At 38.5% G+C, this 24,843-nt stretch overlaps 1 pseudogene; it reads right to left on the bottom strand.

Annotated features, from left to right (window-relative positions):
• LOC125785620 (hemicentin-1-like) overlaps window positions 1-20,714 on the bottom strand; it is an 83,436-nt pseudogene extending 62,722 nt beyond the window's left edge.
• Window positions 20,715-24,843: the final 4,129 nt, after the last annotated feature.

Genomic DNA, 24,843 nt, shown 5'->3' with positions numbered 1-24,843 from the left:
AGGAGATGATACATAGTTGCAAGAAAAAGTATGTGAACCCTTTGGCATTATACTTGGATTTCTGCATAAATTGGTGATTAAATGTGTTCTGATCTTCATCTAAGTCACAACAATAGACAAACACAGTCTGATTAAACTAAAACCACACAGTCAATTATATGTTTGCATGATTTTATTGAACACAGCATGTTAACATTCACAGTAAGGAGGGAAAAGTATGTGAATCTTTGGATTTGATAACTGGTTGATCCTCCTTTGGCATCAAAACCCTCAACCAATCGTTTCCTGTAGCTGCAGATCAGACCTGCAGAATGGTCAGGAGGAAATTTGGATCATTCCTCTTCACTAAACTGTTTCAGTTCAGCTATAATATTATGGGATATCTGGTGTGAATCTCTCTCTTGAGGTCACTCTCTTCTTCCTCACCTCATTGATCATTCTGTGCTGTGCTCTTGCAGTCACCTTTACAGGACTTTACCAAACCTAGGGAGAGTAGCAGCAGTGCTGAACTTTCTCTATTTGTAGAGCGTCTGTCTTGTAGACCGTGGACACATGAACATCAAGGCATTTAGAGATACTTTTGTAACCCTTTCCAGCTTCATGCAACAAGTCAACAATTCTTGAACATAGGTTTTCTGAGAGGCATGATTCACATCAAGCAATGCTTCTTAAAAACAGCTCAAAACTCAAAACTGGTGTGTTTATGTTTTTTATAGGGCAATGAAGCTTTACCCAACCCATCCAATCACATTTCATTACATCCTGCCTCCAATTGTTAGCTTTTAGAAAAGTCATTAGTCTAGGGGATCACACACTTTTTCCGCTCCTTACTGTGAATATTAACATGTTGTGTTCAATAAAACCATGCAAACATATAACTTTTTTTGTGTGGGTTTATCTTAAGCAGACTGTGTTTGTCTATTGTTGTGACGTAGATGAAGATCAGAACACATTAAATGACCAATTTATGCAGAAATCCAAGTATAATCCAAAAGAGTTTACATACTTTTTATTGCAACTGTATGCAGTTATGTTTGCAGTTGTTCCTCTTGTCATCAGCAGCTGTAGGTTATTCTAAGTTTACATGTTTTAAGTAGTAATAGTTTTCCTAGTGCCTAGGTTTTTTTTCTTCAAGAGAAAATTAAATTTTTATCACTTTATGTCTTTCCTAAAACAACTGTGCACCCACCACCACTCCCCTCCACCCCGTTAATTATTAGGGTTCAAGCACCGAAGGTGCGTAGAACCCTATTGTTTTTGCTAAGATTTTTCTTCTTCTTCTTCTTCTTCTTCTTCTTATTATTATTATTATTATTATTATTATTATTATTATTATTATTATTATTATTATTATTATTATTATTATTATTCTTTTTCTCCTGTAAAAACAGTTGTGCAGCCTAAACCGTAAGTCATAGAGAAATGAAACTTGGTAGGTAGATGTAGGATCAGTGAATCTCGGTGGACAACAAAAATGGCACCGATTGGTCAAGTGGTGGCGCTATAAACAAGGAAATTCATTTTTCACAATTTTCTCAATAACTCAAAAACCATAAGACCTACATTCAAAATTCTTTTTTTGATGGATTCCTTGGGTCAATACCAACAACTTTCCAATTTGGACCATGCACTTCCGTCTATATAGATTTTGTGCTAATTTGCATAATAGGCAAAACCTACTTTTGCAAACTAGTCCTAGGAATTTTGACCAATCCTGGCATGTTTGGTATCAAAACACTCGTGAGAGCATGCGCTTCAATATTCATTAAGAAAAAGTTGAAATATGTAAACAATATGGCCGCCATATGCAAATTAGTCCTTCCGGATATATGCCCCATTCACTTCAAGAGGTAAATTTGGAGCACTGTTTCTCAGCAACCGTGCTACCTAGCAAGTTGAAACTTTGCATGCAGAATCTATCATACAGCCTCTAAAGGATGTTCAAAGGGCAACTTAATCAATCAACATGGCTGAACACCATCAGCCAATCAGCATTCAGCAGACATTTTGGCAGGCTGAATGTTGCCCAATCTGGATGATATTTGGCAGTTATGTTCAGGTGGAGACACTGTAGTGACCTGCAAAGTGCTGAAACAATCCGCCCACTGGGGGGCGCTGTTCCAAAAAAACGAGTATATGTCAATCATGCTGTACTATTTTGACATCTAATTGTTTTTGCCATATTTAGTACAGTGGCTCTGACAAATTTCTCAATACAACTATGTTTAAAAAGTGCTTTGTTCATTCATAATTGCTAATTGTTTGAAAATAGCTATATTGAAACTACTCTCTGGATATTTGGCCTATCACCTCCATTTTAGTCTTGCTGCACACTGTAGAGTCTCTAGGTAAATGTTCATTAAAAACATTTGTGAAAATTTCACATACAATACTCTCCAGGCATCAAGCAATCTGTGCGTCCTTGGAATTTCTAACCTAAATTGCTGTAACTCTGCAGTATTTGCTGTAATCTCACAATGTTAAAGACCTCTGTACAATATCACTCTGATGAAGCGCCATTTAATACAGAACTAGATTAAGAATAACTTGACATTACATGTCATATCAGAACATTCACTCCTTTGTGCCTCTTCTCAACATTAATAACAGGTGAAAGACTTTTGATCATTTTAAATGTGACAGAATGTCTCCAATTGTGTTAGACCTTCTTACACATCACCATCCTATGCTCTAGTAGGCACCATTGTGCTAGTTGGTGCTTGATGAAGCGCCATTTAATTCAGAACTAGATTTATAATAACTTCGTAATTACATGTCATATCAGAACATTCACTCCTTTGTGTTAATTCAAACTTGTTTGGTCAAACATTTCAGCTTGTTCTGCAAAGGTTCAAAGGTCAATCTGAATACCACTTTGTGAACATTCTGGTTGAAGCCACCTGATCAATACCAATAACATGTAGACACCTTTTGACTAGTTCTAACTCACTTAATGAATATCCTACAAAGTTCACTAGATTTACATGTGAATTTAAGCACTGATCAGGTTGAAAGGCCTCTGCTCAACATTAATAACAGGTGAAAAACTTGATAATTTCTAAATGTGACAGGGCATCTCCAATCATATTAGACCTTCTTACACATCACCATTCAATGCTCCAGTAGGCACCATTGTGCAAGTTGGTGCTTGAACCCGATGATTGCCGCTTGCGGCTATATTATTATTTTTATTTCTATAGAGCTGTAGTCTACAGAAATCTTCAGCCTCTGTAATCAGATCTTTACTGCATCATTTGTTTCAGGAGCTTCTAAACCAGACTGGGTTGTGACATACAAACAGCAGGAAATGTGTGCTTTAAAAGGATCTACAGTGTTTATTAGAGGCAATTTTACACTCCCAGAAGATTTAGGACAAAATAAAGTGAAAGCAGCATTTTGTATAAAATTCCCAAATCCTTGGGTGGAGCCGACTGATCTGAGATTAGATCCAGATTACTCAGGCAGGGTTGAGTGTTTAACTGATAATAAAACGTACTACTCTCTCAAACTGAGTAACGTAACGAAGAAGGATGAACGCAAGTACAACTTCAGAATCAAAGCAGATGAGGGGAAAAACAAATGGAGAGGAAAAGATAATTTCATTCTCAAAGTTACTGGTGAGTCACGCAGTAATATGTTTTACTGATTAAATATGAACTAAATACGTAAATGTTCCCAAACTAAATAGAAAAAAATAATAAAAATAATTTAAATTAAGCTTCTTGTCTCAGAGCTCCATGTAGAATCTCCTGGAGAAGTAACAGAAGGAGAATCAGCAGTAAATCTGACGTGTAAAACCACCTGCAGTCTGACTGATCCAACATTCATCTGGTACAAAGATGGACGTCCTTTAACCACAGAGATGATCCAGAAGAATCAGCAGCTCCACCTGCAGACAGTCAGCAGTGAGGATGCAGGCAGTTATAGCTGTGCTGTAAGAGGATCTGAACATCTCCCCTCTACTGCTCAAACTCTCAGAGTCAGACGTGAGTAAAGTTCTCATTCTTCTCTAAACTCTGGGAATGGTTGAACCACACAGTGATATTAGAGATTAGCAAGAAACGCTAAAGTCAGATCTGTCTCTAGATCCTCCAAAGAACGTCTCAGTGTCCATCAGTCCCTCTGGTGGAATAGTGGAGGGAAGTTCAGTGAATCTGACCTGCAGCAGTGATGGAGACCCACCTGTGGAGAACTACACCTGGTTTAAAGAAGGTGGAGACTCACCTGTAGGATCTGGACACAGTTATGTTCCTCTACAGAGTGGATCCTACTACTGCCAGGCTCAAAACCAACATGGAGCTCAGAGATCAGCTGCTGTACTGGTCAATATCAAGGGTGAGACACTTGATTATATAGACTGAACAAAAATATGAAAGCAACACTTTGGGTTTTGCTCCCAACTCAAAGATTTAAGACTTTTTCTATGAACAGTCACAGGTGCGGTATATTAATATGCTGATTAGACACAGTGATTATATACAGGTATACCTTGGGATGGCCACAACAAAAGCTACTCTAAAATTGCAATTTTACAGTATTGTGAAATTCATGGAGGTTCAGAAAACCAGTCAGTATCTGGTGTGACACCAATCAGGAGCATCCCAAACATGCTCAATAGTCACACAAGAACTCACCTCATTGATCATTTGGCGCTGTGCTCTTGCAGTCATCTTTACAGGACTTTACCACGCCTAGAGAGAGTAGCAGCAACAGTGCTGAACTTTCTCCATTTGTAGAGCGTCTGTCTTACCATGGACACATGAACATCAAAGCTTTTAGAAACACTTTTGTTACCCTTTCTAGCTTCATGCAAGTCAACAATTCTTGAATGTAGGTCTTCTGAGAGCTGATCTTTTGTGTGGGAGGCATGATTCACATCAAGAAATGCTTCTTCTTAAGAATGGACAGTTTGATTTCACAGAAGTTTGATATACTTGGAGTTATATTGTGTTGTTTAAGTGTTCCCTTTATTATCTTGTTTTTGAGCAGTGTATTTACGTGTAATATCTCAGCAGGTCTCTGGGTGGTGCTGTATGCAGTTGGTGGAGTGGTTGGAGTTTGTGGGCTTGCAGCTTTTCTTACTGGACTTTTCTGCATGAGGTGAGAAAATGAATAAGAATGTAAAGATTGGGTTGTTTTTCAATCTGAGACATTCGTCTCCTGTTTTAATATTTATTTTTGTTTTCTACAAGGAGACGGAAGAAGCAGGATGTGAATACGGATGAGGACATCTACCAGGTGAGTTCTCACAAAGTTCTTATATCAGTAGATCAGTCCATCAATGTTCCTCAAGGGATTTGGTTTCCAGGTCTTTGCTTTGCTCCCTGATCCTCTGAGAACCTCTGAGAACCCAGAGCTCTTCTCACTGAGACTCTAATTCTGATCAGTGATCTTACTTTCTTGGTTCTGCAGAATGTTGGAGATATCTCTTGTCCTCCTGATAAAGATTCCTCCAGTACTCCTGTTTATGGGAATGTAGAGGTGAGTTTTCATTACTGGGTTTTTATAGTTCAGTTTTAAAGCATCTGCTGATGTTCTCTTTTCTTGGTTCTGCAGGATGTTGGAGATAAAGCCCATCCTCCTGATGAAGATTCCTCCAGTACTCCTGTTTATGGGAATGTAGAGGTGAGTTTTCTTTACTGGGTTTTTATAGTTCAGTTTTAAAGCATCTGCTGATGTTCTCTTTTCTTGGTTCTGCAGGATGTTGGAGATAAAGCCCATCCTCCTGATGAAGATTCCTCCAGTACTCCTGTTTATGGGAATGTAGAGGTGAGTTTTCTTTACTGGGTTTTTATAGTTCAGTTTTAAAGCATCTGCTGATGTTCTCTTTTCTTGGTTTTGCAGGATGTTGGAGATAAAGCCCATCCTCCTGATGATGATGATGATGATGATTATGATGACTCTTCCAGTATTGCTGATTACGAGAATGTGGATGGCACTGTTTAAAAATGGAAAAGTAAGCAAACTTACAAACTTGTTGTAAATAGTTTTATTCAATTCTTTAAAATTACTAAGATGTGGAATATCTTTTAAAGAGTGATGTTTTGGTAGTTGGCTTGAAGATTAAAAACTTAATGAATGAATTAATTAATTAAGTAAAATATGTGTTCATTTACTATGTAAATATGAACAAAATGTAGATATTTGCATGGATTTTATATTATTTTGATTAAAAACAACCAAGTTCATTAGATTAATTTGGCTTTTAAAGACTAGAAATCCAGTTCACATATCAGAAAATCTTTCAGCGGTGCTTTTTGATGACTTTTTGGAACGCATGACCAACCAAACCCAACAAAAAAATAAAATTCCATAGCCCAAGCATATCTGAACCAACAGCAATCAATGTAGCCTTTTTAAATATTTAATGGGTTTGCTGTGAAAGAGCCTGTTTAAAAGGTTTTTCCACGATGGGTGAAAATGTGTTGGTCATGAGAACATTGTCCCATGACAATTATAGAGCCAGTAAACCCTAAATCATATTTTTTTCGTTAAAAGCTGAAGTAATAAAATATACCAGTCCTGCTTAAAACTTTTATGAACATTTCCTAACCTTTAAAAAAAACGCTTTTATTTCGGTCATTTCCGCCTCTGCAGTGCCTCTAAGGTTCCTGTACTTTGGTACGCAGACACTCTCAATATGCAAATCAGTCAATAATCAATAATACAGCCCCCCTGCTAACGTCCAATCATCTGCGTCTAATCGCCATCAGCCAATCAGCCAATTTTTGAAATGAAGTTGATTTTGTTTAATATAAACATCTAAAAATGTATACCTAAAAAACACAATCTTGTGGGGTTTTTCCCATAGAATGAAAGCAATCAACCCTGAGATCACCATCATCACCATCATTATTATCATCACCGTCATCACCATCACCACCAGCATCATCATCATCATCATCACCACCATCACCATCATCATCACCATCATCACCACCTTCATCATCACCATCATCACCATTATCACCGTCATCACCATCACCACCATCACCATCACCACCATCACCACCATCATTATTACCAGCATCACCATCATCACAATCATCACCAGCATCATCACCGTCACCACCATCATCACCATCATCACCATTATCACCGTCATCACCATCATCACCACCATCACCATCATCATCACCACCATCACCACCATCATCATCACCATCACCACCAGCATCACCATCATCATCACCATCACCACCAGCATCATCATCATCATCACCCCCATCACCATCATCATCACTACCATCACCATCACCACCATCATTACCACCAGCATCACCATCATCACAATCATCACCATCATCACAATCATCACCAGCATCATCACCGTCACCACCATCATCATCACATCCATCACCACCATCATCATCAGCATCACCATCACCACCATCATCACATCCATCACCACCATCATCACCATCATCATTACCATCACCACCATCATCACTAGCATCACCATCATCAATCATCACCACCATCATCATCACATGGTAAACTAGAGGAGGAGCAGAATGGAATGATTGCTTCTGATCTCAGTATATTAAACTTTTTTATGCAAGCTTTAGATTTTCCTTCTTGTTTTTTATTTAAAAAGTCTGCATTTTAACCCAAATCCCTGAGATAATTTTACCTGCAGATTTCTATGTGCTCATTTTTTTAAAGCTTTTATTGTAAGAGGAATTGACGTAATGTATAAGCAGAGCTGAGAGCTTGAATTTTGCTTATGCTAAAAATAATGTGCAACATGTTCTTGATATGAAATGTGGAATTCTGTACATATTTACCCAATTTAGAGATTCTGGCTGAATAACACATTGTGTATAACACAGTTATATAGGATAGGATGGACATGCTCTAATGCTCTAAATTAAGTGAACTAACATTAAAATGATTTGTTAAATTACAGCTGTAATAAAAATAATATGCACATGTTAAACATGCCTCTGATTGTGTTATTTTATGTTACTTTATTTAAGAGTTATTCTAAAGAGCTAAAGAGATCATGGGTAATGTCTTGTTCTTTGTGAATACAGCAGGTCTCTCTGAGTTGTTTATGATGCTGAACATAAAACTCTTCCTCAACCTCCCTTGTCTGCCGTAGCGAAAAAAAGGAAATCCTCAGAAATATGAGTTGATCAGGGAGACATTTGGTGTCGACATCAACCAGTGAGTTCATGGCCCTGCCCACCTCGGCTCAAGACTGCCCACAGGCGGAGCTTTCAGCTTTTGTTTACAGAGCTAGTTAGCGTTAGCTATAGTGAGTGAGTAACTGTAGTTTTAAATCGGATCTCCGGTTGATTCTGCGTTTTTCCCAGACCTTAAATAAACACTAGGGAAGCACGGTTTGACAAGGCAGCACAACTCGACAGAACACCGGTCAAATCGCCACCATTCACATCGGATTTTATGATATAAAGCGACTCTGGGGCTTCAATGGGGTGAAACTGCCCGAACACCAAATCACCACGTCTGAGGTAAGAGTTTAGTAGCGTTAGTTTAGCTGAATAAAACATTATTAATGCATTGATCACGTTTCTTTTGGGCTTGTTGTGATTTAACTTTAGGGTTTACTTAATCCAGCATTCAGTGCTTTATCTTAATAACCAAACCTGTATTTCTAAAAACATTTTGTCCTTTTTTCAGGTTTAGAGCTGTAAAATTGACTGTGTGGGGGAAGGCAGGTAGGTGTTCTCTGCTGCAGTGCTGTTAGCCAATCAGAGGCTATATGTTTGCATGTATGAATATTCATGATCGTCACTGTTAATCACACTGGACTGTACTACTGTGAAGCTCAGAATGCAGTTGGAGTTCAGAATGGATCTGTGATGATTGATGTTCAGAGTAGGTGGTGAATAATAATGTAAATAGTTCCAGTATTTAAATAAAGACTCAGTAAAGTGATGAAAATGATCTTCTTCCCTCAGAAAAACATCAGATCTGCAGTTTGGATCACAGTGGGAGGAGGAGGAGGAGGATTTCTTCTTCTTCTTCTCTTTATTTTGATCTTAATCTTCATCTCCAGGTCAGTAGAATTTAGTAGAACATGGTAGAACTTCATTTGGTTTATAGCATTGCGTTAAACACTGTAAGTGTTCTGTTGTTTCAGGATGAAGAAGAGAGATGCTGGATCTGATCAGGATGGATCAGATCAGGTAAAATATCCAGCAGAACACAATCCATCATATTTCAGTGATGTTTCTATTCAGTCTTCAGTAAATAAGATGTTTAGTATCTTTATAATGAATGATCTTCTTCAGGATGACGTCCAGTACGCCACCGTTACTCACAGCAGATCCAGACCTGTAGAGACTGCAGGTGATGCTTCCTCTGGAGCTCCTGATCATGATGATGATGTTCAGTACGATACAGTCAGGACTGGTAGAAATATACTATTTATACTGTCGTTCCATCTCAATCACCATCAATATTGCACTATTGTCTTACGTATGTTTATTGTGTCTTGCTGTATTGAACATATAGTGTCTCCCACTCTTTTATATTATAATTATATATCTATTTTTACTTATTTACTTATATTTATATATCTATTTCTCCCCACACTACTGCACCTTGTTTCTGTCTCATGTATGTCTATTTGTGTCCCTGCTGTATTGTACACATAGTGTCTCCCATTCTCCTTTATTATATCTATTATCTGTACCTGCTGTAAAATTGGGAAGGAGAGTAACGTAATTTCAATTCTCTGTATGTCCTGTACATATGCAGTATTGACAATAAAACTACTTGACTTGACTTGAACTGTTGTAAACATCTAAACACCTACCTATCTCAATTGTACCTGGCTGGTGGTGTTTTTCCTCCATAGACTAATTCTAACCATTTGTTTCTTAGCTCTGAATTACTGAGTAAAGTATATAAACACTGATGTGTTATTCGCACAAATAACGCAGGAATTCAGCTCTGTCTGTGGGCAGTCCTGAGCCGATGTGGGCGGGGCCATGAATACTAATTCACAGGTTGATGTAGACACAGTGCTTTTGCTGATCGAATCGTTTATAAAATCAGCCCAAAAGTCCAAACTTGCATTCGCCAACTTTATTTAAAAAGATGAAACAAATACAGTTTTTTTAAATGCAAAGAACAAGAAAATATAAGTACAGTAGTACATGCCTTTTGTGGTTTTTAAGATGTGCAAGGTGTACTTTTCCCATCGTTACGGTAGCAAAGACACGTTGACACGCCCTAAACAAAGCTGTTATTTTTTCAGAAAAAGTCTTAATCCACTAGTAGATATGTTTAATTGAAAGAGACAGAGTGCCTCTATTACCCTACGATCGAAAAACAAAAGAAGAGAAAGAAGAGCAGAAGAAAAGAGAGTTAGAATAAACAGTAATGTATAATAGAATAAATGTGCCTCTCTTCAGCAGGTGAGATCATTCTCCAGGCTGATCTTCTTCTCAGTGTTGGATTCTCAGCGTCTGAAAAAGGAATAAAGTCAGTAAAGTGTATCAGAACTGGTCTACAGTCTCCCACCTTCACTCCAACAGTCTAATCTTCAGTCTGAGGAAATAAATCCAGGTTAGAACTCAGTCTGTTACCTGGAAGAAGGTACTTATGTTCTGTGTTAAAGTGTGATGATCTTTAAACTGTGGAACTCACTGCTAGAGTCTCGTACTCTGGAGACCTGGACTGAGGGTCCAGAGCTTCATAGGTGTCGTCAGTAGACCTGGCCTGAGCAGCCTGTGGGAGGGAGAGATAGAATAAAGCAGAAGATGAAAGAGAAGAATGAAAGATCTCCACTGGGTTTAGAGAGCTAGGAACTCTTTAAAGATCTAGAGGAAGGGTTTATGAAGAGACACTCACTGCGAGAGTCTGGTACTCATCATCAGAGGACCTGGTTCTGCGCTGGAGAGCTGTGTAGGTGGGGTCTTTAGCATTAGGGTCAGGGTTCTGCTGGGGGGACGGTTAGAGGAGATGTGGAGATCAGAATGATGGAGATCAAGAGTCTAAACTCATCAATCAGGATCACTTTCAACACTTTAAAACACTCTGATTCACTATAGAACACTGTGTTTGATCTGTTTTTAGTTCTAACTCTTATATTTTAACTGCTCTCATGTATATAAACACCAAATTTCCTCATTAACTTTGATAGTTTTGCATTTATTAAGAAAAAACACCATATTGTGACTTATCTCATAGCAACAATGAACATTTCACATGCACAAAAATGCGTTTATTATATTTATTATATCGCTTTTTCAAAAAATTCGCAGTTCTTTCTTTAGTAGTGTGCACTTGTATCCAGTCAGTTCCAAAATAACATAGACAACATGAAAAATCTGTGTAAAAGCCTTAAAAACCCATCAGGAATTACAGTTTTTAAAATCCCCCAATCACTTCCCATCAACAAAAATAGCCAAAAACATTCAGAACTGAGAACTTTTTTATTTCTTTCTTCATAAATTGTACACAGAATGAGCAAAATGCATCTGCTGGAATGAATGATGCCTAAATTAATGATCTAAATGAACTATAGCTCTATACACAAGTTCACTTCCTCATCAGAACATCGTATGAAATGATTGGTTATTCAGTCCCATAAAGTTATAGAAAGTTCTACACCATTCTGGACAGTTCTAGAAACTTCCTGATTGATCTCATAGTTCTAGAAGCTTCTCGAAGTCTAAACTCAATATCTATACAGAATATTTCTCAAATATTCATAAAATAGATCAATTTCTAATATTTATTAAAAAGATCATGTTCTGTAATCAGAAGTTCTGATTCAGGTTCATCTCTTAGATCAGCACCTTGGACAGCACCCTCACCTTTTCTCACTTATATCCCATAAACCCTACAGAGACACCTACTGCCCCCTACAGGACACAGTGTGGAATTACAGCATTACAGGGATTTTCTAAAGCAGTGTTTTAATTCTGGTTCTGGATCCACTGAACTGCAGCTTCTCCAGCATAACCTGTTCCATCACATCTGATCCAGATCATGAAGGAGATTAATTAATCATGTTTTATTGAGTTAGATTAGATGTGTTGATTTGATCTAAAGGAAATTACTGCCACCTCCTGGTGAACCTCATAATAACATGTGCTTATCAGTGATTAATAAGATAAATTTACCTGATTTGATCCAGTACCTTCAGATCCAGCAGTTCTTTTCTTCATCCTGTGATGAAGGAACACAAAACCAAACCTTTACATAACAGAACTTCCTGAATGAGGAGACTTAGAGCTAAACTGTACTGACCTGTAGATAAAGAACAAGACCATCAGAAAGAGAAGAAGAAGAAGAAATCCTCCTCCTCCTCCCACTGTGAACCAAACTGCAGATCTGATCTGATTTTCTGAGGGAAGAAGATCATTTCCATCACTTTACTGAGTCTTTATTTAAATACTGGAACTATTTACATTATTATTCACCACCTACTCTGAACATCAATCATCACAGATCCTTTCTGAACTCCAACTGCATTCTGAGCTTCACAGTAGTACAGTCCAGTGTGATCAGCAGTGATGTTGATGATGCTGAAACTCTGTCCAGATCCTACAGGTGAGTCTCCACCTTCTTTAAACCAGGTGTAGATCTCCACAGGTGGGTCTCCATCACTGCTGCAGGTCAGAGTCACTGAACTTCCCTCCACTATTCCACCAGAGGGACTGATGGACACTGAGACGCTCTTTGGAGGATCTAGAGACAGATCTGACTTTAGCGTTTCTTGCTAATCTCTAATATCACTGTGTGGTTCAACCATTCCCAGAGTTTAGAGAAGAATGAGAACTTTACTCACGTCTGACTCTGAGAGTTTGAGCAGTAGAGGGGAGATGTTCAGATCCTCTTACAGCACAGCTATAACTGCCTGCATCCTCACTGCTGACTGTCTGCAGGTGGAGCTGCTGATTCTTCTGGATCGTCTCTGTGGTTAAAGGAGGTCCATCTTTGTACCAGATGAATGTTGGATCAGTCAGACTGCAGGTGGTTTTACACGTCAGAACTGCTGATTCTCCTTCTGTCACTTCTCCAGGAGATTCTACATGGAGCTCTGAGATAATTTGAGAACCATCAGATCAGGAAAGTGATTTATTAAAACATGAAAACATTGAGAAGCTCTGCTTTAACTTACCTGTAACTCTGAGTTTTATTCCAGGTGTTCTTATCCATTTATCTGTTTCTACATCTGTTAAGACTCTGAAGCAGTACTTATGTTCATCCTTTTTCATTACGTTACTCAGTTTGAGGGCGAAATTATTATTTTTATCAACTAAATACTCAACCCTGCCTGAGAAACTTGAAACTGTACTCAGATCAGGTGGCTCTTGGTTTGGAACTACATCTATAACCCAAAATGACTTATTCACTGTAAGACGTTCTGGATGTGTAAAGTCCCGTTCATAAACACTGTAGATCCATTTAAAGCACATATTTCCTGCTGGATGTATTTCATACTCCACTCTGCTCCAGAAGCTCCTGAAACATAAGATGCAGTAAAGATCTGATTACTGAGGCTGGAGATTATCAGACAGTCAGAAACTCCAGCAGCTACTGAACAACACTGATCTGATTCTGAGAGAAAACATAAAGAGAGAAGAGCTCTGAGGTTCCTGGAGTTCTAGAGAGAGTCTAGTTCTAGTCCAGAACAGTTTAATGATCAGTTCAGCAGTGAATCACTACAGTCATGATGAAAGAGAACAGTGAGGGAGATAAAGTCAGATGTTTCAGTGATGGAGTTACAGTAGGATCTTCTGACTCACCAACAACCATCAGCAGAAACACCAGAGGAAGTGACATCATCAGTCTGCACAACATCAAACAATAAAGCTTTATACTTAAAGATAAAACCATACAAAAAATAAAAAATACAAACACACCACTGTACACACACACACACATATATATATATATATATATATATATATATATATATATATATATATATATATATATATATATATATTAATACAGTATAGAGAGAGTACATCAAATGATAGAAGTCATTTTTGCATTACAATCAATACTGATCCATCTCAACCAGTATTGAATTAGAAATAGGAATGATCTAGCACATTTACCTCAAAGGCAACTTTTATGATTGATTTTCTACAGTTTTACAGTTCAGACTTTTAAATATTGCTATAAATAAATAAAAATTACAGAAATTGAGCTGTTTTTACCTCTCTGAACTGAGTGTCGTCTGCAGCAGGAGAACAGCGAGTGAAGACTGAAGAAACAGCGCTGAAGTTAAAGCTGATATAGCTTGTGGTTTATTTCGGTCCTGCATTCATTTAAATAATACTGTAACTACTTCCTGTTTACAGAACTGTCAAAGAAATGCACACAGTAATAAGCTAGTAGTGCTCTGCAAACTAATTTAACTCAATTCAGTCTAATAACTTTTTACTTATTACTGCAATTAAAGGGTAACATGTTCAGTACTTGTCTTTTAAGACTATATAATAAATATATAAGGGATTATTATAAGGGAACACACATTGAAACACAGAGTAGAAAAGGTAAAGTAAATATTCTAGAGATTTCAGCTCTCCCCCAATCACCAATCATAACCCTCTAACACTACTGATACTGATCAGAAACCACACAAACTACTTTTAACACATCTGAATCTACTGCTACAGACAGGCCTGGATGCACAAGTGATGACAAGGCATTCTACACGACAGCAAGGAAGACCACACCTCCTCCAAACGACCAGGTACTGTGCCACCACTGTCAACCCATGGAAAGGATGTGCACAACAGCTTGCAGATGTTCTCATGAACATTTTCAACAGTTCTCTGAGTACTGCAGACCTTCCAACGTGCGTCAAGACTAGCCTGGATGCACAAGTGCCAAATAAGTCTCGAGTGTCCTGCCTCAATGACTACTGTCCCATCGCACTTACTCCAATCATCTTGAAGTGTTTTGAGAAGCTGGTCATGAGGCACATCAAAAAACAGCTCCCCTCCTCACTGGACCGACTGCAGTTTGCATATCGTCCAAACAGATCAACAGACGATGCCATCTCTACTGCACTCAGTCCACTGCTGTTCACTCTGCTGACTCATGACTGCAAAGTACAGCTCAAACCACATAATCAAGTTCACTGATGACACAACTGTAGTTGGCCCCATCAGCAAGAACAATGAGTCAGCATACAGAGAGGAGGTGCAGTGACTGACGGACTGGTGCAGAACCAAAAACCTCTCTCTGAACGTGAATAAAACCAAAGAGATGGTTGTTGACTTTAGGAGAGCTGCATCCGCAAAGCCACCAGCATCTTCGATCTGAAGATGCACACAAAGCCTCCACTACCAGACTCTGCAACAGCTTCATCTGCCAGGCACACTCTAAAAAATAAAGCCTTGTGTCAACAAAAAAATTAACACAACAGTCTGCAATAGACTTTTTGCGTTGTGTCAACTTCTTGTAGAATTGATCTTTGATCCATAAAAGTATTTTAAGTAGGGTGAATTAGTTTTTCAGTTATAGTAGAAAGCATTTTTAAATAGCATGAACTTAATAACTATCACCATCAACAGATATTTTTACGTTAACTGCACAAAAAAATCAAGTTACCTTTATTTAAATAATTAAGTACAATATAGTATAATAACAATTATATTTAATTGTATTGTTGTCAGGTGAGGGTGCAGGGAGGACGCAGAGGCGGACGCAAATGCAAACAAATAAGAATTAAAACGAGAGGCTAGTAAATACTTTAGCAAACTTCAGCTCCCTGTTCCAGAGGAACTAAGAATGGACGTTAATAAATGCCCTTTTTAAAACCTGAAGTCGAGTAAATAATTAATTTATGAAAAAAACATCTGTGGGTTGTAGCAGTAATCTTGAAGGTTGTAAGACTGTCTGTGGCAGAGTTAATTGGCTAGGCTAGCTTGCTAACCTACCGGTAATTTGTTTCTGCCTACACTGTAAAACATTTCAAGTTGTTTAAACTCAGCAACATAAGTTCCCCTGCTGCCTTAAAAAGCTGAGTTAACTCAACTTGATAAAAACCTTTGTACCAAGATGTTAAGTTAAACAAGTTGTTCAAATACTCATTACTTATTGTTTCAACTTGATGCACTGAGTTAAAACAACTTAAGTGTTTAATTTGTCCTTTTTTAAAAATGATCTGTTTAGTCAAATAAACTAACAATTCAGCTTTATTTTAACATACACTTTCAAGTTAATAAAACAAGTAATATTCACATAATTTATCATTTTAAGTTAACCATAGGTATTCTCAACATATTTAATATATTATTATTTAACTGCCAATACCGACAGTATAATACTGGAGCAATACAGGAGTAAACTGGGTAAAGAGTGAACTCTGTAGCTCAAAGTCAGCATACTGTGATCACTAGAAACACAGAATAAAGTTAATGTGCTCTTACAGCTCTACAACACTGAGACCTGCCAATCAACACTTATATTATGTTACAGCACACCCAGGATAAGGTAGCTTTGGACAACAAACAACACAAAGATGGTAAGTAAGGGAGCGGCCACACCCAATATGCAGATATATGGTACCAGGAGCCTATAGGAAAGCTGCATGAACCAACACTGTAGAAAGAGCTAAAAGTCGGTTGAAATCACATTTTTTCATTGGCTCAACAAACATTTTTAAGTTTTCAGGTTGAAAACAATGGAGTTGTACTGGCCGGTGAGTTCACTCAACTTAATAATATTAGTTCTTCTGACTAAAACACAGAATTACTTTTTGGAGTGTTGGTGACTCCGCAGCTGAAAGTATTCCCCTCTTAGTTTTTGCTCCTTGTTATTATTAATTGCTATGCGTCGGTTAAAAAGTGTTTAGCCCAATGTGCCACGGTTTTAAAGTTGTAAAAAGTACTCTAGTCTTCTAACTTGCTGCTTATCACTCTACCTCTCTGCATTTACAAATCTTCACACTTTCATTTTTTAAACCAATAACTTAAAAATGTAAGTTGAATAAACTTGGGTAAATTTGAATAACTCACAGGAAGTTAAGACAATATGTTATTTTAAGTTATTTTTATGTAAAACGAAGGAACTTGAGTTCAATATACTAAACTTGTCATGGCAATTGGAATTGAAAAGAACAAATAAGTTCACATAACTTAATGTGACTGTAACGTTTTACAGTGTACAGACACAGTCAAAAACTGGCAAACTTAAACACCACTGAAGCAAACCACATATTCGGCATATGAAAATAGTTAAGCTATAACACTCTCTGGAGTGATATCCAACATGTCCAAGTGGGCGGGAGAATTCAGAAGGATGGGAAAATTAAGTTGCCCAATACAGATAATTAAGTTGGCAGAAAATGAATTTTGCTTTTTAGTGTTTAGTGGAATATATTGAGTCTGGGTTAGTCAGGAAAGTGTGTTGAAACAACACTTCCATTTTTTTTATTTCACCACAACTCAATAAAACAATAAATGAACATAAATATTCTCCCAAATTCATATAACTTTTTTTTTTTATTTTACAACAGGGAATTTACTTAAGTATTGGCTAAAGGCCTTCAGAGTTACTTTTTAGAGTGCACTCAGACTCCTCAACACACAGAGCCTCCACTACCAGAAGCAACAGTTTCTTCCACCAGACTCCTCAACGCACAGAGACAGAGCTGAATCCCCCCCACCACTACTCGTCCTCCCCCTTACACTTAACACGCACAGACAAGAACTGTACTGAACCCACCCATCACTCTACTCTCACACAGACTGGAACTGAAATGCCTCTATTCCAATCAGCCTGTTAAACTGTCTTGTCTGCTGTATTTATTTTATTTATTGTAATGTTATAGATTTATTTTGCACTATCGTCACTCTTCCACTTTATGTTGTCTATTACTTGATGTTCCATGTTGCACCATGGTTCCAGAGAAATGTAATTTTACTACACTGTGTACCTGTACTCAGATGTAATGATAATAAAAGCCTCTTAACTCTTGACTCTTTTGACTGTGTTTGTGGGCTGCTGCTTGGTTGCAACTGTTTACTTGAGTAACCAACAGTTGAGCTGACCCTGACCTGAACACAGATCTCTATCAGCCTCCAGATCTTCACACATTTGCATATTCTCACGTTAGAAGATGGGCCTCCTCACAGTTCAGCTGACGGCCAGTAAATGATGTCATTTCCTCTTTAGCTCTGAAATAAACCCCAGCAGCAGCAGCAGAAACTCATCTCCTTCTTACCATCAGCGCTCTGGATTCAGAAGATATAAACTCATAATTTAATACATAATTAAATATTAATAATGATTACTTTATGAACGTCTCCACCAATCCTGATGATCATTAAAGTGATAATTGTTGTTATTGTTTGGGAACTGAGAGCAGGGGGGCGCTGTTTAGTCTGCTGTGTGAAATTAGTGGCTTTAACACAGTGATCTGTGAAGCTGAGGGAGTTTTGGCTTTAATAGTATATTTAATTCAAGGCAAATGTGAAATATTTGACACACACATATACTAAGTTGTCAGGGTGTGAGATAGCAATGAAATCACGACATGTCTTGTACAGGATGTAAGGTAGGCCCTCTATTTGTAGCCTCTTGGGCCTCAGTCCTGTCAATACCCACATCATCCTTCCAAAAAATCAAAAACAAATCAATTTAATGATGTACCTGTTTGATTAGAAAACACCTAAAAATATTGTATTATTTTATTTTTTAAGTTATAAGCAGTGCCAAAATTGGCACCCCTGCCAAAAAGTGCAACCAATGGACACTAAAATGCTATGGGGCTGCAAAAGTGTAAAAAAAAAGGTTTTTGTGCTAAATTTGACACCCATGCTTAAAAGTGCACCACCATGGTCACTAAAATGCTATTGGGCTAGAAAAGTGTGAAAAAGATGTGTTGTGCCAAATTTGACATCCATGCTAAAAAGTGCACCCACATGGGCACTAAAAATGATATTAAGCTACAAAAGTGTGAAAAGCAGATGTTATGTCAAACTTTTGCACCCCTGCCAAAACATACACCCCCATGGGCACTTTAAAAATGTTTAAGCTACAAAAGTGTGAAAAAACAGGTGTTGTGCCAAATTTGGCACCCATGCCAAAAAGTGCACCACCATGGGCACTAAGAATGCTATTGGGCTGATTCATATCTGATTCTGAGAGAAAACACAAAGAGAGAAGAGCTCTGAGGTTCCTGGAGTTCTAGAGAGAGTCTAGTTCTAGTCCAGAACAGTTTAATGATCAGTTCAGCAGTGAATCACTACAGTCATGATGAAAGAGAACAGTGAGGGAGATAAAGTCAGATGTTTCAGTGATGGAGTTACAGTAGGATCTTCTGACTCACCAACAACCATCAGCAGAAACACCAGCCTGCACAACATCAAACAATCATTAAAGTTTATTTTACTTAAAAATAAAACAGTATAAAAAATAAAACAATACAGAGCACTGTATATATGCATATATTTACAGAGTACATTACATTATAGAAATAATTTTAGCATTACCATCAATACTGATCCCTCTCATCCAGTATTAAACTAGAAATAGGAATATTCGAGCATATTCAGTTCACAGGCTACTTTTATGATTGATTTTCTACAGTTTTACAATACAGTAAACTTTTAAATATTACTACAAATACGTAAAGATTACAGAAATTAAATCTGTTTTTACCTCTCTTTACTGAGCGTCGTCTGCAGCAGGAGAACAGCGAGTGAAGACTGAAGAAACTGCGCTAAAGGTGAAGTGTGTGGTTTATTCCGGTTCAACATTCATATATATATAAATAATACTGTCTCTACTTCCTGTTTACAGAACTGTCAAACTAAATGCACACAGTAATAAGCTGGTAGTGCTCTGCAAACTCATTTAACTCAATTCAGTTCAGTAGCTTTTTACTTACTACTTCTTACTGGAATTAAAGGGTAACATGTTCAGTATTTGTCTTTTAAAATTATATAATAAATATAATAAAACTATTATAAAAACACATTTACCACTACTGATACCGATCAGAAACCATGCAAACTACTTTTAACCTGAATCTACTGCTACTGACAGTCCTGCTCCACGAGGTCCTGTACTTGTGACTTGGTGCACGAGGGCCTGTACTTGTGTCCTGCTGCACGAGGGCCTGTACTTGTGTCCTGGTGCACGAGGGCCTGTACTTTGTGTCCTGCTGCACGAGGGCCTGTACTTGTGTCTTGCTGCACGAGGGCCTGTACTTGTGTCCTGCTGCACGACGGCCTGGACTTGTGTCCTGCTGCACGAGGGCCTGTGCTTTGTGTCCTGCTGCACGAGGGCCTGTACTTGTGTCCTGCTGCACGTGGGCCTGTACTTGTGTCCTGCTGCACGAGGGCCTGTACTTGTGTCCTGCTGCACGAGGGCCTGTACTTGTGTCCTGGTGCACAAGGGGCCTGTACTTGTGTCCTGCTGCACGAGGGCCTGTACTTGTATCCTGATGCACAAGGGCCTGTTCTTGTGTCCTGCTGCACAAGGGGCCTGTACTTGTGACCTGGTGCACGAGGGCCTGTACTTGTGTCCTGGTGCACGAGGGCCTGTACTTGTGTCCTGCTGCACGTGGGCCTGTACTTGTGTCCTGCTGCACAAGGGGCCTGTACTTGTGACCTGGTGCAAGAGGGCCTGTACTTGTGTCCTGGTGCACGAGGGCTTGTACTTGTGTCCTGTTGCACGAGGGCCTGTACTTGTGACCTGGTGCACGAGGGCCTGTACTTGTGTCCTGGTGCATGAGGGACTGTACCTGTGTCCTGCTGCATGAGGGCCTGTACTTGTGTCCTGGTGCACGAGGGTCTGTCCTTGTGTTCTGGTGCACGAGGGTCTGTCCTTGTGTCCTGGTGCACGAGGGCCTGTACTTGTGTCCTGGTGCACGAGGGCCTGTACTTGTGTCCTGGTGCACGAGGGCCTGTACTTGTGTGCTGGTGTACGAGGGCCTGTACTTGTGTCCTGGTGCATGAGGGCTTGTACTTGTGTCCTGTTGCACGAGGGCCTGTACTTGTGACCTGGTGCACGAGGGCCTGTACTTGTGTCCTGTTGCATGAGGGACTGTACCTGTGTCCTGCTGCATGAGGGCCTGTACTTGTGTCCTGGTGCACGAGGGTCTGTCCTTGTGTTCTGGTGCACGAGGGTCTGTCCTTGTGTCCTGGTGCACGAGGGCCTGTACTTGTGTCCTGGTGCACGAGGGCCTGTACTTGTGTCCTGGTGCACGAGGGCCTGTACTTGTGTGCTGGTGTACGAGGGCCTGTACTTGTGTCCTGGTGCATGAGGGCCTGTACTTGTGTGCTGGTGCACGAGGGCCTGTACTTGTGTGCTGGTGTACGAGGGCCTGTACTTGTGTCCTGGTGCACGAGGGCCTGTACTTGTGTGCTGGTGCACAAGGGCCTGTACTTGTGTCCTGGTGCACGAGGGCCTGTACTTGTGTCCTGGTGCACGAGGGCCTGTACTTGTGTGCTGGTGTACGAGGGCCTGTACTTGTGTCCTGGTGCATGAGGGCCTGTATTAGTGACCTGGTGCACGAGGGCCTGTACTTGTGTCCTGGTGCACGAGGGCCTGTACTTGTGTCCTGCTGCACGAGGGCCTGTACTTGTGTCCTGCTGCACGAGGGCATGTGCTTGTGTCCTGCTGCATGAGGGTCTGTACTTTTTTCCTGGTGCACGAGGGCCTGTACTTGTGTCCTGGTGCACGAGGGCCTGTACTTGTGTCCTGTTGCTTGGTTACAACTGTTTACTCGATTAAACAACAACTGAACACAGATCTCTATCAGCCTCCAGATCTTCACACATTTGCATATTCTCACTTTAGAAGATGGGCCTCCTCACAGATCAGTTGACGGTCTGTAAATGATGTCATTTCCTCTGTAGCTCTGAAATAAACCCCAGCAGCAGAAACTCATCTCCTTCTTACCATCAGCACTCTGGATTCAGAAGATATAAACTCATAATTTAATACATAATTAAATATTAATAATGATTACTTTATGAACGTCTCCACCAATCCTGATGATCATTAAAGTGATAATTCTGCTGTTATTGTTATGGTTACTGTGTCTTTAAGCAGTAGTGAGGGGTGATGATTCTGTCTGCAGTTTGGGAACTGAGAGCAGGGGGCGCTGTTTAGTCTGCTGTGTAAAATTAGAGGCTTTAATACAGAGATCTGTGAAGCTGAGAGATTTTTATATTTAATAGCAGCAAAGATCAAACCCATTTATGAAGAAATGGATATTTACAATAACAAGCTAAATGTGAAATATTGATATGTACACATTTACAATAAAGAGAATGAAATAAATACCTAAATAAATAAAACTAATTATAAAGAACAAAGAAAATACTAACACTACTACTGCACTAATATCTCTACTACTGCTAATAAAAATAGTATTAACAAAAATAGAAAGAATTCAAGTTTGCTTTATCATTTATAAAATCAGCCCAAAAGTCCAAACTTGCGGTTAAATACCTGGTCAATTACCTGTTTTGGGCTTTTTAAATTCAACCGTCTCCCATTTGGTTTAAACAATGCTACAGGTTTCTCCCAACAACTGATGGAAATGTGTTATAAGACCTGAGTGGGAAATGAAATTCATCTACATAGATGACATTGTAGATTTCTTACCATATTTGAAAAAAAACATCTGTTTCATTTCTGTGAAGTCTTCTCGAATCCTGAAGACCTCGAATCCTCAAACTTTAAAAAGTATATGCATGAGATGTATGATAATCTAGAGCTTATCTTGTCTGGTAAAGACACCCAGACATATCCAGACAAAATTCAGGCCACCCAAATCTATCCTTGAAATTGTAGCAAAGATTTTGCCCAAAATAACAATTATTCTGAAAATTCCAATAAATAGCAAAAATATCAGTTTGTAATGTGGTTTACAAAATAAACAAGCCATATATCTTATAATGGGAACTGCTAATATAATTGTTAAACAGTATCAACAGGTTATAAAGGGGCATCTAAAAGGTAACGATGCAATTTGGAAATAAGTCCTGGGGCTACAAATAAATAAAAAGAAAACGTGTTTTGAGAAACAATGCATGTAAATGTAGAATTTTTCAGCCTATGAACCCGTCATACCTTCTGCAATGATATATTTGGTATCCTGGGAAACTCCAGCTTGAACTTTTCCTTTTTAAACTTTTTAAAACAACTCTGACCCTATGAGCTGACATGGGTAACAACACTGAAGAGTAACCATCACCAGCATTATAAACCTATTCAAGAATTTGATTAGCATTCAGACTTTTCTTTACTTTTTATTTGCCACATTAATTTGCCTACATGAGAAAATCACAGCTGAAATCATAAACACAAATTAAAAAGACATTTTATTAAAAGTTTTCAATATAAACCGACATGTCAAAAGCCATCGTATAAGAAATATACACAACATCATTTCTATAGGCTCCCACATAGAACCCTGTGGGACTCAACTGAAAAACTGACAATCAAACAGTTTCTCCATTTATATCAAAAACTCAAAAAACAGGTTTAAATCTGTTAAAATCTTTCAACCTTGTAGAGATCTGTCAAAGAAACTTCTGTAACATTTACATTTGTAAACAGCATATGTTGAGGCACTAAACTAGAAAATTCCCAAATAAAAATGACCAACAAATAATATTGTAAATATAAACAATATTCATGTAATAAACTGCATGGAAAAATGTAAAAATATGAACAATAACATCAAACTACTTACAGAATATGCTAATAACTATGAGATAAACAAATACCCTAATATGAAACCAAAAAAAGTACAATATTTAATACGTAAAATATAATTTCTAAAAATACAGAAACTCAACCTCAACTGTTTGGAAAATGAATGAAGCAGCAACAAATAAGCTATTTTAGATTATTTGTTGGGCATGAACATTTTTCATATTAAATTCAGGAAAATCCATTTTTATCTAATTACAGTTATACTCTCTTGCATAGTCTTATAATCTTTCTCTCTTTCTTACATCATAAGCCTCTATTGGACTCTGTCATAGATGACTGAAGCCTCATCCACTTTCTGTGACCTATAAAACAAGGGAAATGAAACAGTATATTTTACATGATTTTAAGTATTAAATATACAGTAGATTTATGAAAGAATCATCTATTCCCATTGTGTATTTTCTTGAAATTATTGCTGAAACTGCATTAGAGCTGAGATTTTAAAGCTTATTTTTCTTTCTGAAGATTCTACACGGTAAATTTAACCAGTGTTAAATATGAAACTCACCCAGTAGCAGCAGCATCAGCGTGACGGTGGTGGAATGTAACACTGGCGTACTGAAGCTCCTCCTGCTGGTCAGATCTGATCACAACATCAGGTTTTCTACCAGTCCTGACTGTAGCGTACTGAACATCATCATCATGATCAGGAGCTCCAGAGGAAGCATCACCTGCAGTCTCTACAGGTCTGGATCTGCTGTGAGTAACGGTGGCGTACTGGACGTCATCCTGAAGAAGATCATTCATTATAAAGATACTAAACATCTTATTTACTGAAGACTGAATAGAAACATCACTGAAATATGATGGATTGTGTTCTGCTGGATATTTTACCTGATCTGATCCATCCTGATCAGATCCAGCATCTCTCTTCTTCATCCTGAAACAACAGAACACTTACAGTGTTTAACACAATGCTATAAACCAAATGAAGTTCTACCATGTTCTACTAAATTCTACTGACCTGGAGATGAAGATTAAGATCAAAATAAAGAGAAGAAGAAGAAGAAATCCTCCTCCTCCTCCCACTGTGATCCAAACTGCAGATCTGATCTGATCTTCTGAGGGAAGAAGATCATTTCCATCACTTTACTGAGTCTTTATTTAAATACTGGAACTATTTACATTATTATTCACCACCTACTCTGAACATCAATC

Source organism: Astyanax mexicanus, chromosome 21, assembly GCF_023375975.1.
Source record: "Astyanax mexicanus isolate ESR-SI-001 chromosome 21, AstMex3_surface, whole genome shotgun sequence".
Lineage (NCBI taxonomy): Eukaryota > Metazoa > Chordata > Actinopteri > Characiformes > Acestrorhamphidae > Astyanax > Astyanax mexicanus.
Note: the sequence above shows the minus strand (reverse complement) of the source record. Positions and strands in the feature narration are given on the sequence as shown.